General features: G+C 40.5%; 1 protein-coding gene across 1 annotated transcript in view; it reads left to right on the top strand.

Annotated features, from left to right (window-relative positions):
- The window catches only part of B3GALT1 (beta-1,3-galactosyltransferase 1), a 547,925-nt gene that overhangs the window by 185,706 nt on the left and 349,072 nt on the right, over positions 1-13,147 (top strand). Inside the window, exon 2 of the mRNA XM_080671102.1 lies at positions 12,189-12,292. The gene's annotated coding sequence lies outside the window, so the exon portion shown is untranslated. The remainder of the gene's footprint in view (positions 1-12,188; positions 12,293-13,147) is intronic.

Below are 13,147 nucleotides of genomic sequence, written 5' to 3'. Positions count from 1 at the left end.
GGATTCTAATATTACTAAACTCAATAATACATCAAAATCTGAAGAGACAAATGCTATTTTGCAGCTACACAGGGGAACTTTCAAAGCTTCATTAGGACTAGGTTTTTTCAAACAATGACATTTATTTTGAGCCTTCTTTATTCTTATAGAACATGATCTGATGGGAAGGCAGTATGAATTAAAGATGATCATGAAATTGAAATAAATTAACTCTTTCAGGACACCAGAGATTTATCTCTTAGATACTAAATTTCTACAAATGCAACTTCGAAATATACATTTTTTTGACAATTCCTTGTTCCAGTGATTTTGAAATGTGTATAATATATAGAGTCTTTTTAAGGGAAAAACAAAAAGTAGAAAAATCTCTTTACACCTTAGCATTAATTCATTTTAATTACAGTTGCTTAAAATTAAAAATATATAAACAAAACCAGGCATAAATGCATTGTACTTATACCTCTTACAAAATATAATTACAAATAAAATCTACAAATCTGAGAAACTCAATTTCACAGTAATGATTTTTAATGTAACAGGAGATAGATATTTTGTTTAAATAAAATATCTGTTTACCATGTGAATATGGCTTTGTATTGCTATACTCAGATTCTTATATAATTTATGGCAATATAGTGCGGAGTGACAATTTTAATGTTTCGATGATGGAAATCCCTTTGTGGAGTGTCATCTTTAGCCTTTTTCTCTCTTTGTTTTTATTAATAACATTTGGTGCCAAAATGATTGTATCTATAAGCATGAACACTGGATTCATCTGAGAGTATGTGGTTATAAGATAGTGGTCTAGAAGACCCAGAAAACACATGGGTTATTTACTAAATTATTATGAGAAATCAAAACAAATGTAAAATTACATTATTAAAGAATAGCTTATAAAAGGGCAAACTCAAGATCATTGTACAAGTATGAAAAATATATAAAAAATTCCTTTAACTTGGTTATTAATGAGGACACTAATAAGATGTTATCAACTGGTTCAATAGGGAATTCAAAATACCACACATACATAGTTGAATCAGGAATGTTGAAATGAATCTACAAATGGATGCAAAACTGGCCTTTTCCACCTATGGTTGGAATGGGGGGAAATCACTTTTCCCTCCACCAGGATAAATTTGCTTATCTTTGGATTAATACAATTTTAACTACTATCAGTTATCTGTAATTTACAGCTTTGTAAAATAGCTCAAATTGCCCTCTAAACAGACACATAATCACAAAGGGTATGATAGGTTATGTCTTCTTTCCATTAAAGAAACTCAGTTCATTTTAAAGTCTCACAATTGGTCGTCCCAGTATATTTAAGAGGAATATACAGACCCCATAGAACCTATTCATGATCTCTGTGAAAACCTTGGAGATCTCCTCAGCTCAGCTATCAGTCTTGAGAACTGACCTCTAGAGACAAAGAGATGCCCCGAATGAGCCTTTAGTCTTAGAGGAATATGCACCTCTTTCCTCATATGAAAGCTAAGCAGCCTGTTCGGATGAGTTGGATGACTTCTAAGGGAATAAGAACTGTGACACCTTTTACACATGAAAATTTTGCCCAAGGGCAGAGAGTTATAATAATAAGCCAAATCTTCTCTAAGGATGATTCAGGTTTTTTGTTTTGTTGGCTGTTTTTTCCTGAGGGGGAGGGTAGTTACCACATACCAGGTATTGCACTAAGTATTTTACATCTATTACTTCATTAACTATCACAATAACACTATAGGGATATGTTTATGAGTGAGAAAAATTCTGCCTGAATTAGCCAAGTGATAACTATTAAATAAAAACAGGGAAAAACCAAGTGTGTAAGTCTTTAATGAATTTTGCAATAATCAGGACAGTGAGTATCTTAAGGACTGGTTTAGATGACACATGTCCTAAAGTTAGATACTTAGATATATATATAAAGCACATCCTAGTTCTTCACACCTCATCAGGAAAATTGAGTCTACAACCTGCTTTTTTTTTTTTCATAGTGAAAGGGCAGGGAGAGACTGACTCCATGTTCCCTTTGTTCCATGTCCTCCACCTCGTGGAGTCAGGTTCCCGCCCTAGAACCTCTCCAAGAGCCCAACCCACACTTTTGAATTAGCCAATAGAAATGCAAGAGGAAAGTAAGCTGCGCCCTGCCCCCATGTGCAACCTGACCCTGACCAATCAGCGGAGGCCACACTACCTCACCCCTCCTACCTCTCCCAGGCCCCCTATAAATCAGCGTGTTTGGGGTCTGGGGCTCTCTCTCTCCACCTCGCTGGTGTGTGTGTGGGGGACTGAGCTCGAGCTAGCTCGATTAAAGGCTCTTTGCTTTTGCATCGGACTCGGCTCCCTGGTGGTCTTTGGGGATCACAAAATCTGGGCATAACAATAGCCTTATGTATACATTTGTCATAGTACTTGCCAAATGCTATTGAATTATATTCTTATGTGTTTATGTCTCCTTAACTTCATTGGCTAGGCCAGTGGTCGGCAAACTCATTAGTCAAAAGAGCCAAATATCAACACAACAACGATTGAAATTTCTTTTGACAGCCAAATTTTTTAAACTTAAACTATATAGGTAGGTACATTGTTATTAACTTAATTAGGGTGCTCCTAAGCTGGCCTTTGCTAAAAACGTCCTCAGTCTGATTGAGGTACGTTCACTGAGGTCGACCCCTTCCAACTCTCCCATCCGCACTCGTCTTGTATACTTGTTTCGTCTCTCTCCTTTCGTTCATCCTCTCTATATGTCCAAACCATCTCAACATACCTTTCTCAGTCCTCGACACTACATCTTCTTTCACTCCACAACGTTCCCTAAAATTAACTTAATAAACTTTACTTAAAGTTTTAAGTCTTAAACTATAGGTACGTTGAATAAAACTTGATGTCATACTTAATAATGATATTATTTATTGATAAAATTAAATTCCTTACAATTTACCTTACAATATCCATAAAATTAAATCATGACAATGACTGACAAACACTAATGTGAACAATGGCCTTGCATCTCCTTGGAAAGTTTGGATAAGTCAGGTTTGTATGTTGTTTTTAATTTTAGGCACAATTCCAGGTTCTCATCAATAAGATGACTTCTCAATTTACCCTTGATAAGGTTCATGCTTGAAAATGATTGTTCGCATAAATATGTAGACCCGAATAAGGAAAGAACAGCAAACGCTAGTTTTTTCAGTTGATATGAGTCAGGAATACTATTCCAGGTGTTAAAAATCAACATATCTTCCTTCTCCGGGTCTTTCAAAGCAGACCACTTGTGCTGTGAACTAAGTTCACATTTGTTTTTCTCCAATATTTCTATATCAGCACAAAGACGTTCAAATTTCGAGCTCCACAATTCTTTGTTTTTTAAATCCAGCAATTGCATTTCAAAGTTGCCAATGTCAATATTAAAGGGAGAAAAATTTAATTCTGTTACAGTAGCATTAAGAGGTTTTTTTTAACAAAGGCTAACGTTGCTTTGTTGTTTCTGAATTCCTGAAACCTGTTGAGAAAAGCTTCCCTCATACTTAAAAGTGTTGTTTTGAAATAGCAAATGTCAATATCAGAATTATTTTCTTGGCAATGTTTCAACAGGCTTGGAAAGTGAAACAAAGTTTCTCTTTCAAAATCTTGAGCAAAAAGAGATAATTTGTTTTTGAATGAAATAACTTCTTCTAACATCGAAAAAATTGTTTCCTTTTCCCTCTATTTACGATTAAGCTGATTTATATGAGACGTAACGTCTACCATGAAATAAAATTTTTGGATCCACTGATCATTCATTAGTTCTGGATAGTGAACACCCTTCTCAAGGAGAAATGCTTTAATTTCTGTTAATAAGGAAGTGGAACGTTTCAAAATGTTTCCTCTTGATAACCAACTTACCTTGTTATGCAGCAGAAGATCTGCGCACTCACTCTCCATTTCAACTAAAAATTCTTTAAATTGGCGATGATTAAGAGCTTATCTATAATGGAGTTGATAATGTTAATCACCAATTCCATAACTTTGCAAATTTCTTCTGGAAATGTCTGCGCACAAAGCGCTTCTTAATGAATGATGCAATGGTAAGTAAGTATCTCGTGATTAATATTTTTCTTTCAAAATAGCAACAAACCCGTTTCTTACGCCGGTCATACTTTTTGCCCCGTCTGTTGAAATTGAGACAATTTTATTGAGTGGAATATGATGTTTTTCAATGCACTCAATTATAGCATTTGCTATATCCTTTCCACGTGTTTGACTTTTGAGTGGCAATAATCCTAAAAGTTCTTCTTTAGGACCTGTAGATGAAATAAATAGTATAAAAAGTGAAACTTGCACTGTATTATTTATGTCACAAGACTCGTCAACTGCTATTGATAAAGCTGAAACCAATTTAAGATCTTCGACTTACTGGTCGATTATATTCGAAGACATTTTGACTGTTCTATCTTTCACTGTTTTAGCAGACAATGGTAACTCTTTAATTTTTTTTAGAATATCTGCTTTGTTCTTAAAATCCCGAAATAGCTCTTCAGATGCATTTATAAAACAACTTTTTATGTATTCACCGTCTGTATATGGTTTTCCTCTCTTAGCAATCTCTTGACTAACTGCAAAACTTGCAATATTAACATTGTTGGAATATTGCATCCAGTAATTAAATACAGAACTTGATTTTTCTTGACTCTTCTGAAGTTCCTCAACTGCTTTATTCCTTGCATCACCGACAGGATATTTAGTAGTAAATGACACGTGTTTAGTTGTAAAGTGTCTCTCCAAATTTGATTTCTTCTCATGCGCCAATTTTTCCTGACAAATAAAACAGGTCGGAAGGCCATTTAAGTTTTGAATAAACGCGAAAGTCTCGGCCCATTCAACTTCAAATTCACAGTGTTCGTCTTCCGTTTTTCTTTGCTTCTTCTTTGTAGCCATGTCAAACAGGGCACCTAAAAAAAGTTTCATTTTATAATAATAAAGCCACCAACACAAAATAATTACAATTCTTAAATTGATGACAAAAATACCTGTAGGATTTGCAGTTGGTTGGAAAAATACAGGTAACTTTATGCTTTGAGTAGGTACTTTTGTCACCCGCGCGAGATTTGCGGACGCGACTAGCACTAACCACTGCACAATGAGACTGCTGACTGACTGGCTCACTCAACTCGTGCATGAATCCTGCGCGCCTCCCCCGCGCTGTGTATCCCCCAGCCCGCCTGCGCCGCGTCTCCCCTCGCCTGACCAACCGACACCCCCACTTCTTCTAACGCCACTTCTTCAAAATAGACTCGCCCAGGCCGAAAACCGACTTCTGCACATGGGCCATGAAGTTTCAATCACACTGTACGTGTGCACCTGCACATGGTATTTTGTGGAAGAGCCACAGTCAAGGGGCCAAAGAGCCGCATGTGGCTCGCGAGCCGCGGTTTGCCAGCTGCGGTTTGCCGACCACTGGACTAGGCTATGAGTTACTGTAGACTCAGAAAGTGCAATGTTTTTTGTACATGTTCCTTGTGCAGTGACTGGCACACACGAAGAGCTGCTAAATGTATACTTGTGAACTAATCTGAAGTATGCATAGGCAGTAAAGCTAATTCCTGAAATTGGACCTTTGGAAAAATTCAATCCTAAAGCAATAGTTGCAAAAATTTTATTTCCTCTTTCAAAATGTTTCAGTGCTATTAGATAGGTTTTAGTGTTCAATAAATTTATTAAATTTGGAGCTGCTTAAAATTTAAGGGCACATGGGAAAGGCTTGTCTTATCAGTGGATACAGGTCTGCAGATGGAATGTGACATCTCTGAGAGTCAGTAGGGAAGAAGTCTGTGACAATGTAAAAACCATTAGAAATCATCTAGAATTTTGCACCACAATTATGTATCCAGTGGATTGTCAGAGAGAAGTCTTAAGTGCCAGTACTTATAAAGTTCTTCAAATTTCACAAACTCAATATCACATTTTTCCTTAAAGTATTTCTTAAAATACCAGTGAGTATCAAAGAATGACTAAGGAACTGGGAACACAGATAGCTGATATTCACATTGGCAGGAAGAAAAAACAGAAACCAGAACTAAAGTGAGATTGAGAGAATAAAAATTGGAAAAGTGGAAGGAAAAATTACACTAAAATGCTAGGAAAATGTTTCATTGTGTTAAGTATTCTAATTATCAACTATTTGGTTGGAGAATTAAAATAAAACGGGATTTTAAAAGGATGTATTACTTGGTCAAGATAGATAGATAGATAGATAGATAGATAGATAGATAAAATGATAGATAGATGGATATCTTACATATTGAACATGTTAAACCTATGTAAACAGGAACCATAATTCCTAATCAGCAATAGAGGATTTCTTTTGAATTTATCACTGACCAGAGTAAGAAAGTAATTAAAATGCCATTCTACAATTTGGATTGCAATCTGACAATATTTTCTGTGGTCATATGGAATGGTTTGCATGTATGAGTTATCTAGAGTTCCAGGTACTTTAGAGTTTTAGTGGCCTGTTTCTGTCCTGCCAGTAGAATACAATCCAAACCCTAAATTGTCTGGCCAGAGACCGGAAAGGATAGCAGAGATCAGTAAGAGGTAATGTTGTGGGTGTTGGTTTGATTAAATACAAACCATTCATTTACCCTCTGGCCTTTGCGTAAAGTAAGCTTCTCATTCCAAACCTAATTTTTGAACTACTCACTGTTTCTAGCTTATTTCCTCTTAGAGCAATCTTTTAAAAATTGTGTTAATTTCTTCCTAGAGAGTTTCACAAAATATAATAAACTAGAGGCCCAGTGCACAAAATTCATGCCTGGGTAGGGTCCCTAGCAGCTGCTGGCTGCTGGCCTGGGACTCCCTTCCCCCAGCTGCCTGCCACCACCGCAGGCCAGGGACTCCCTTTCCACCCGCCTTGGCCTGGTGTCGCCTGCTCACCTGCTCCATCATCCTGCCACGGTCCCGCTCTCATTGGGGCCCATCAGGGCCGGCAGCGCTTCCACTGCCACCTACTACCAGCGCCGCGTTGCCGACGCCTGCCATGTCCCGTGCCGCCCCCTGGTGGTCAGTGCATGTCTAACCCGTGGTCAGTGCATGTCTAACCCCCGGGCGGTCGAACCCCCGCCTGTAGGGACAATTTGCATATTAGCTTTTTATTATATAGGATATGGTTCATGCTTTGTTTTTGTTTTGCTTTTTACATACATTCTTTTATTTTTTAAATCTTATAAATGGCTCCTCCCATTTTGGAAAGAATTTTGGAAAAATCAGTTAGAAAGCCAAGGAATATGGTGTTTTTTGATACCAGCTAAGCTAAAAAAAAAAATGCCATGTGCCCACAGAGGGACTTCATTTAAAAATGTATGTGTGTGTGTGTGTGTGTGTGTGTGTGTTAATTACCTGAAAGCATTTTATATTGGAATGCTGGTATTTGTTACACTTTGTATGTCAAATACTGCACCTCTCACAAGCTTGCGTCTATTGTGAGTATGGGTAATGCTTATTATTGGGAGAGCCTGCAAATTCCTCATTGGCAGCAAAGTCACCACAGTAGATGCACCTGTCTTCGCAGCTGGGATTTGCTAATGGGAAAGACGGTCCTTTAACACCATGTTATCCTGATGGACAGCTGTATATATAAGCTTCCTAGGCTAGGGAAGACCTACATTTTATTTAAATAGCTGTCACTATTCCAATGAAATTCGACATGAAAATTAATTCGATGATTTGATTCAGTAAATTTGGAGGATATATAGGCTCAGTTTAATAGGAAAACATTGTTCAGTTTGCCTTGGTCTGATCATTCTAACAGCTTTTAGTAACTCAGTAAGCACCAATATTTTCAGCTCAGATTAGCTTGGGGTTTAGCATAAAATAATTCACTCTGTTTTGATGCAAGCCCTTGTTAAAACATGAGCCTTCTCTCAGTGCTACAGCCATACTCTTTGCTTTTGTCCATTTTAGTTGTCTATGTTCCCCCAGTAGAATCTGAACTCATAATAGGGGCCATGTCTGTTTTGCTAACATTAGTTTCTCTAGTACTGTGGTCGGCAAACTATGGCTCGAGAGCCATGGTTTGCCGCTCTGTTGACTAATGAGTTTGCCGACCACTGGGATAGGGGCTTAATCACAAGGAACAACAACAGCCTGTAAATATTGGAATCAAGAGTCTAGGTCAGTGGTCAGCAAACTCATTAGTCAACAGAGCGGCAAACCGTGGCTCGTGAGCCACAGGTGGCTCGCGAGCCGCAGTTTGCCGACCATTGCTCTAGTACATTGTTATTGTGTAAACTCTGGATATATCTGTGCTTAGAAAATCTTTGTTAAGTGGGATCATGAGTGAAAGAATAAAAAATTGTCCACTGCCCAGGAGGAGGTAAAGATTCCTTCTTAAAATTACTCAAAATTATTCCAAAACTGAGAAGTCTCTTTGCATCCCATTGTTGGTTGTTATTTATTGAGGTATAATGTACATACAATAAAATGTAGATTTTTAAGGGCACAGTTTCATAGTTTTTTCAAGCGTATGTTCCCATGTAACTACTACTTCAATCAAGATACAGACTTTTTTTGTTATTCCAGAAAGTTCCCTTATACTACTTTCCAGTTAGACTGTCACAACCATTTTTTCCCCTTTTCTAGAAGTTCTTATAAATTTAACCACAAAATATGTACTTTTGTGTCTGGACTATTTTTTTTAACTTTAGATTTATCCATATTGTCCCCATTGATATCTAATAGGAATAATGGGAGTCAAGAAAATGTCCATGTTGAAAACAGTAAGATTAATAAGGAAGGACTGTTGTTTAAAAAACTGTTGTATGCCTCTCCTTGAAAGCTTTATTGGTCTTACCCCCAACCCCATCTTTAATCACTTGCTCTTAAGAATTCCAAAGACATCCTATATAATAATCCTATATAATAAAGAGGTAATATGCAAATTGACCACCATGCCTTCACACAAGATGGCTGCCCCCATGTGGTCACAAGATGGTCACCACAAGATGGCCGGCAGGGGAGGGCAGTTGTGGGCGATCAGGCCAGCAGGGGAGGGCAGTTGGGGGCGACTGGGCTGGCAGGTGAGGGCAGTTGGGGGCGACCGGGCTGGCAGGAGAGGGCATTTGGGGGTGACTGGGCCAGCAGGGGAGCAGTTAGGCACTGATCAAGCTGGCAGGGGAGTGGTTAGGGGTTGATCAGGCTGGCAGGCAGAAGTGGTTAGGGACAATCAGGCAGGCAGGCAAGCGGTTGGGAGCCAGCAGTCCTGGATTGAAAGAGGGATGTCCGACAGCCCATTTAAGCCTGATCCCAGTCAGTTGGATATCCCTCGAGAGGTCCCAGATTGGAGAGGGTGCAGGATGGGCTGAGGGACAGCCCCCCCGGAAGTGCACAAATTTTGTGCACCGGGCCTCTAGTCTATAATAATAAAATTGTAATATGCTAATTAGGCCAGAAAACTGAATGACCTTCTGGACATCCTTCCAGACGAAGCTGGGGCTGTGAGGGCTGAGGCAAGCTGCGTGGCTGTGAGGGCAGAGCCTCTTGCATGAATTTCATGTGTTGGACCTCTAGTATAGAATAACAATCTTAGAAGTAGAGTTTAGAAGTACCATTCAATTCATATAATGGTTCTATGAGCTCTCCATATGCAGATCATTTGACAAACCAAGCCAATCCAGGGGGGCACATTTTAGAGCAGGTGACATGCCCAGTTTCCTGACTTCTCTGAGCTAAAGCACTCTGCCATTGCTTTCCCTTATCCTCCAGACTGTTCTGTGGGTAAACAGATGCCACGCAGACTACAGAGTTTAAGAAAAGCTCTCAAATTAGGTATTGCCACTACTGAAAGTCTGCTTTAAAAGATATTTTCAGCAACTCGTAATTCTTTCGAGTATAGAGGGTGGTATTTGGGTAGAACTACAAAGAATAGTAGTCAGTTTGCAGGCAGTGGGAAGAGGCTTGCCCAGGAAAGCCTGCAGAAAAGAGATTCATCGAATTAGAGCAGTTTCTGATTGACTATCAAAGCCAGCTTTTTTATTTATTTTTATTTTTTATTTTTGCTAGTTCCAAAAAAGAATGCCTAAACCTTTGTGGTGAAGGAAGGTTATCTTACAGAACATGCTGGCAGAGCACCCTTTGTCACTGGCTCAGGTCACATTATTATAGACGTGATGGGAGTTCTTCGGGCTCCAGTAGGGATTTTTAGGTAAAAAAAAAAAAAAAAAAAATATATATATATATATATATATATATATATATATATATATACATCCTATATCATAAAAATCATAAAAGAGTAATATGCAAATTAACCATCACTCCGCTACACCCACAAGCCACGCCCACCAGCCAATCAGGAGCAAATATGCAAATAAACCCAACCAAGATGGCTACGGCCACAGAGAGCAGGAGGGAGGCTTGGGTTTCCCTGGCAATGGAGGAAGCCAAGCTTTCTGCCTGCCCTTGCTGGCCCAGGCCTCCACTCAAGGCTACAAAGTTTCAATGATAGAAGATACATAAACCCAAACAGAAATGGCGGCAGCCATGGAGCTGGAAAGGGCAGTAGGCTAGGGTTGCCCCCGGTGATGGAGGAAGCCAAGCTTTCCGCACACCCTGGCCAGCCCAGGCCTCTGCTTAAGGCTACAAAGTTTCAATTATAGAACATACATAAATCCCAACAGAAATGGCTGCCGCCACTGAGCAAGCAGAAGGCTTGGCTCGGCTCCAGGCTACAAAGTTTCAATTGTAGAAGATAAATAAACCCCAGTTACCAGGGCCTCTGCTTGGGTCACCAGGGGGCGTGGCCAGCCTGCAAACCACCACAGGTCCCTCGCCTAGGCCACCCCATGCCCCAAGGGAACCCCCACCCTGATCCAGGACACCCTTCAGGGCAAACCAGCTGGCCCCCACCCGTGCACCAGGCCTCTATCCTATCTAATAAAAGAGTAATATGCAGATTGACCGTCACTCCAACACACAAGATGGCTGCCCCCATGTGGTCAAAGATCCTGCCCCCAGGTGGACACAAGATGACCACCACAAGATGGCCAGCAGGGGAGGGCAGTTGGGAGGGACCAGGCCTGCAAGGGAGGACAGTTGGGGGTGATCAAGCCTGCAAGGGAGGGCAGTTAGGGGTGACCAAGCCAGCAGAGGAGGGAAGTTGGGGGCGACCAGGCCTGCAAGGAAAGGCAGTTGGGAGGGACCCAGACCTGCAGGGGAGAGCAGTTGGGGGAGACCAGGCCTGCAGGGGAGGGCAGTTAGGGGCAAACAGGCTGGCAGGGAGCAGTTAGGCATCAATCAGGCTGGCATGGGAGTGGTTAGGGCAGGGGTGGGCAAACTTTTTGACTCGAGGGCCACAATGGGTTCTTAAACTGGACCGGAGGGCCGGAACAAAAGCATGGATGGATTGTTTGTGTGAACTAATATTAATTCAAAGTAAAGGAGCGGAGGAGAGAGCAAGAGAACCGGATAGAACAGCCGGATCCAGCCCGCGGGCTGTAGTTTGCCCAAGGCTGGGTTAGGGGGTGATCAGGCTGGCAGGCAGAAGCAGTTAGGGGCAATCAGGAAGGCAGGCAGGCCAGCAGTTGGGAGCCAGCAGTCCTGGATTGTGAGAGGGATGTCTGACTGCCCGTTTAAGCCTGATCCCCTCAATGGGTCCCAGATTGGAGAGGGTGCAGGCTGGACTGAGGGACACCCCCCTCCCCCATGCACGAATTTCATGCACCGGGCCTCTAGTGTGTGTGTGTGTGTGTGTGTGTGTGTGTGTGTGTGTGTGTGTGTATGATTAGGAACCAAAATGTATTAGTAAATTTCATAATAAGTAAAGCAATAAAACAGTCTTAGTGAAGCCACAGTTAGGACTGTTTAGACCTAACAACTTTCAACTTCTCTTGCAGAAACATTTGTTTTTACTGTGAGATAAAGAATAAAATTGTGATGGAGGGAAAGTAAGTCAAAATAGTTACTCTGACATTATAACAGGCAATGACACTATTCATTCAAAGATGGATAAGGGGGAAATTATAAATGATTTAAAACAAGAAAATTATTTTTAAAAATTGTGTTCTAGTGCTGATTATTTTGTACAAAATAGTCTGATGCAAGATATGTGGAAATTTCATGAAATGCCAAAAAGATCATCTGAATAACTTCAAACAGAGTTTAAGTTAGCTGAAGCATACCAAGAAGTTTATTTATATATTTTTATTTCCCCTTAGACCTGGTAGAGGCACTTCAAGAACTGCTCAGTCCTGGAGCGGAGGGATTGGGTGAAGACATGGATGTTTTACCCCGAGACGAGTAAAGAAGTTTTCGTTATAAGGTAACAGCCAATTCCTACTTTTGGTTTTATAGACTTCGCTAATTAACAAAACTGCCCTGGCCAGGTGCTGTACAGGAGACAACCGATCAAATTTTCTCTCTCACATTGATGTTTCTCTCTCTCTCTCTCTCTCTCTCTCTCTCTCTCTCTCTCTCTCTCTCTCTCTCTCTCTCTCGTCAATAAATAAAAATATATCCTCTGATGAGGATTTAAAAGAAAATGAGCAGAACTGTGATGCAAAAATAGGCAGTATTACCAGAAGTATTAAGGACACTAAATTTGGTTACAACTTTGTAGTAGTTCATGCTTTATGAAGTACTTTCCTGTGAAGTGCTCAGCAATAATTCCTTGGCAAACATTATCCTTGTGTGGAGTAGATGGTACGCGGGAACAGTGGGAATTGCAAAGCATCAGTCTAGCCACTGGGATTCCAGCATTGTTTGCGGAGACTCTCCCCCAGTGCCTCTGGCCCTGTCTCTCCTCCTGCACTCAGTGAAAACCTTCTCGCTCACATCCCGCGCAGCGCCAGGGCTGGAGGGATTGGATCCTGGTACATCTGTAAACCGTTAGTTGGAGGAGCTCAGCTGGGGAGCAAAGGAAGCTTTCCTTTTTGAAAGTCCTAAAGTGTCACCTGCTGTTTATGCATCTCTATGACTGGACTCAGCGTTAAGAGGAGATTTTCTTAGGGAAAAAAAGATACTGTGGGTCCTACATTTTCATGTGACATTAATTTTACCTAGAGGTTTACCAACATTTCTGATTTCAGTAATTCTATTTCAATATCAAGAAACTCACACTGAGAATCTTTTCCTCCGTCCTGTCCGTTAGTTTTCTCCTGAAGGAGCCAGGGAGCAT

The sequence above is a fragment of the Plecotus auritus genome (genome assembly GCF_963455305.1).
Source record: "Plecotus auritus genome assembly, chromosome: 5".
NCBI lineage: Eukaryota > Metazoa > Chordata > Mammalia > Chiroptera > Vespertilionidae > Plecotus > Plecotus auritus.
Note: the sequence above shows the minus strand (reverse complement) of the source record. Positions and strands in the feature narration are given on the sequence as shown.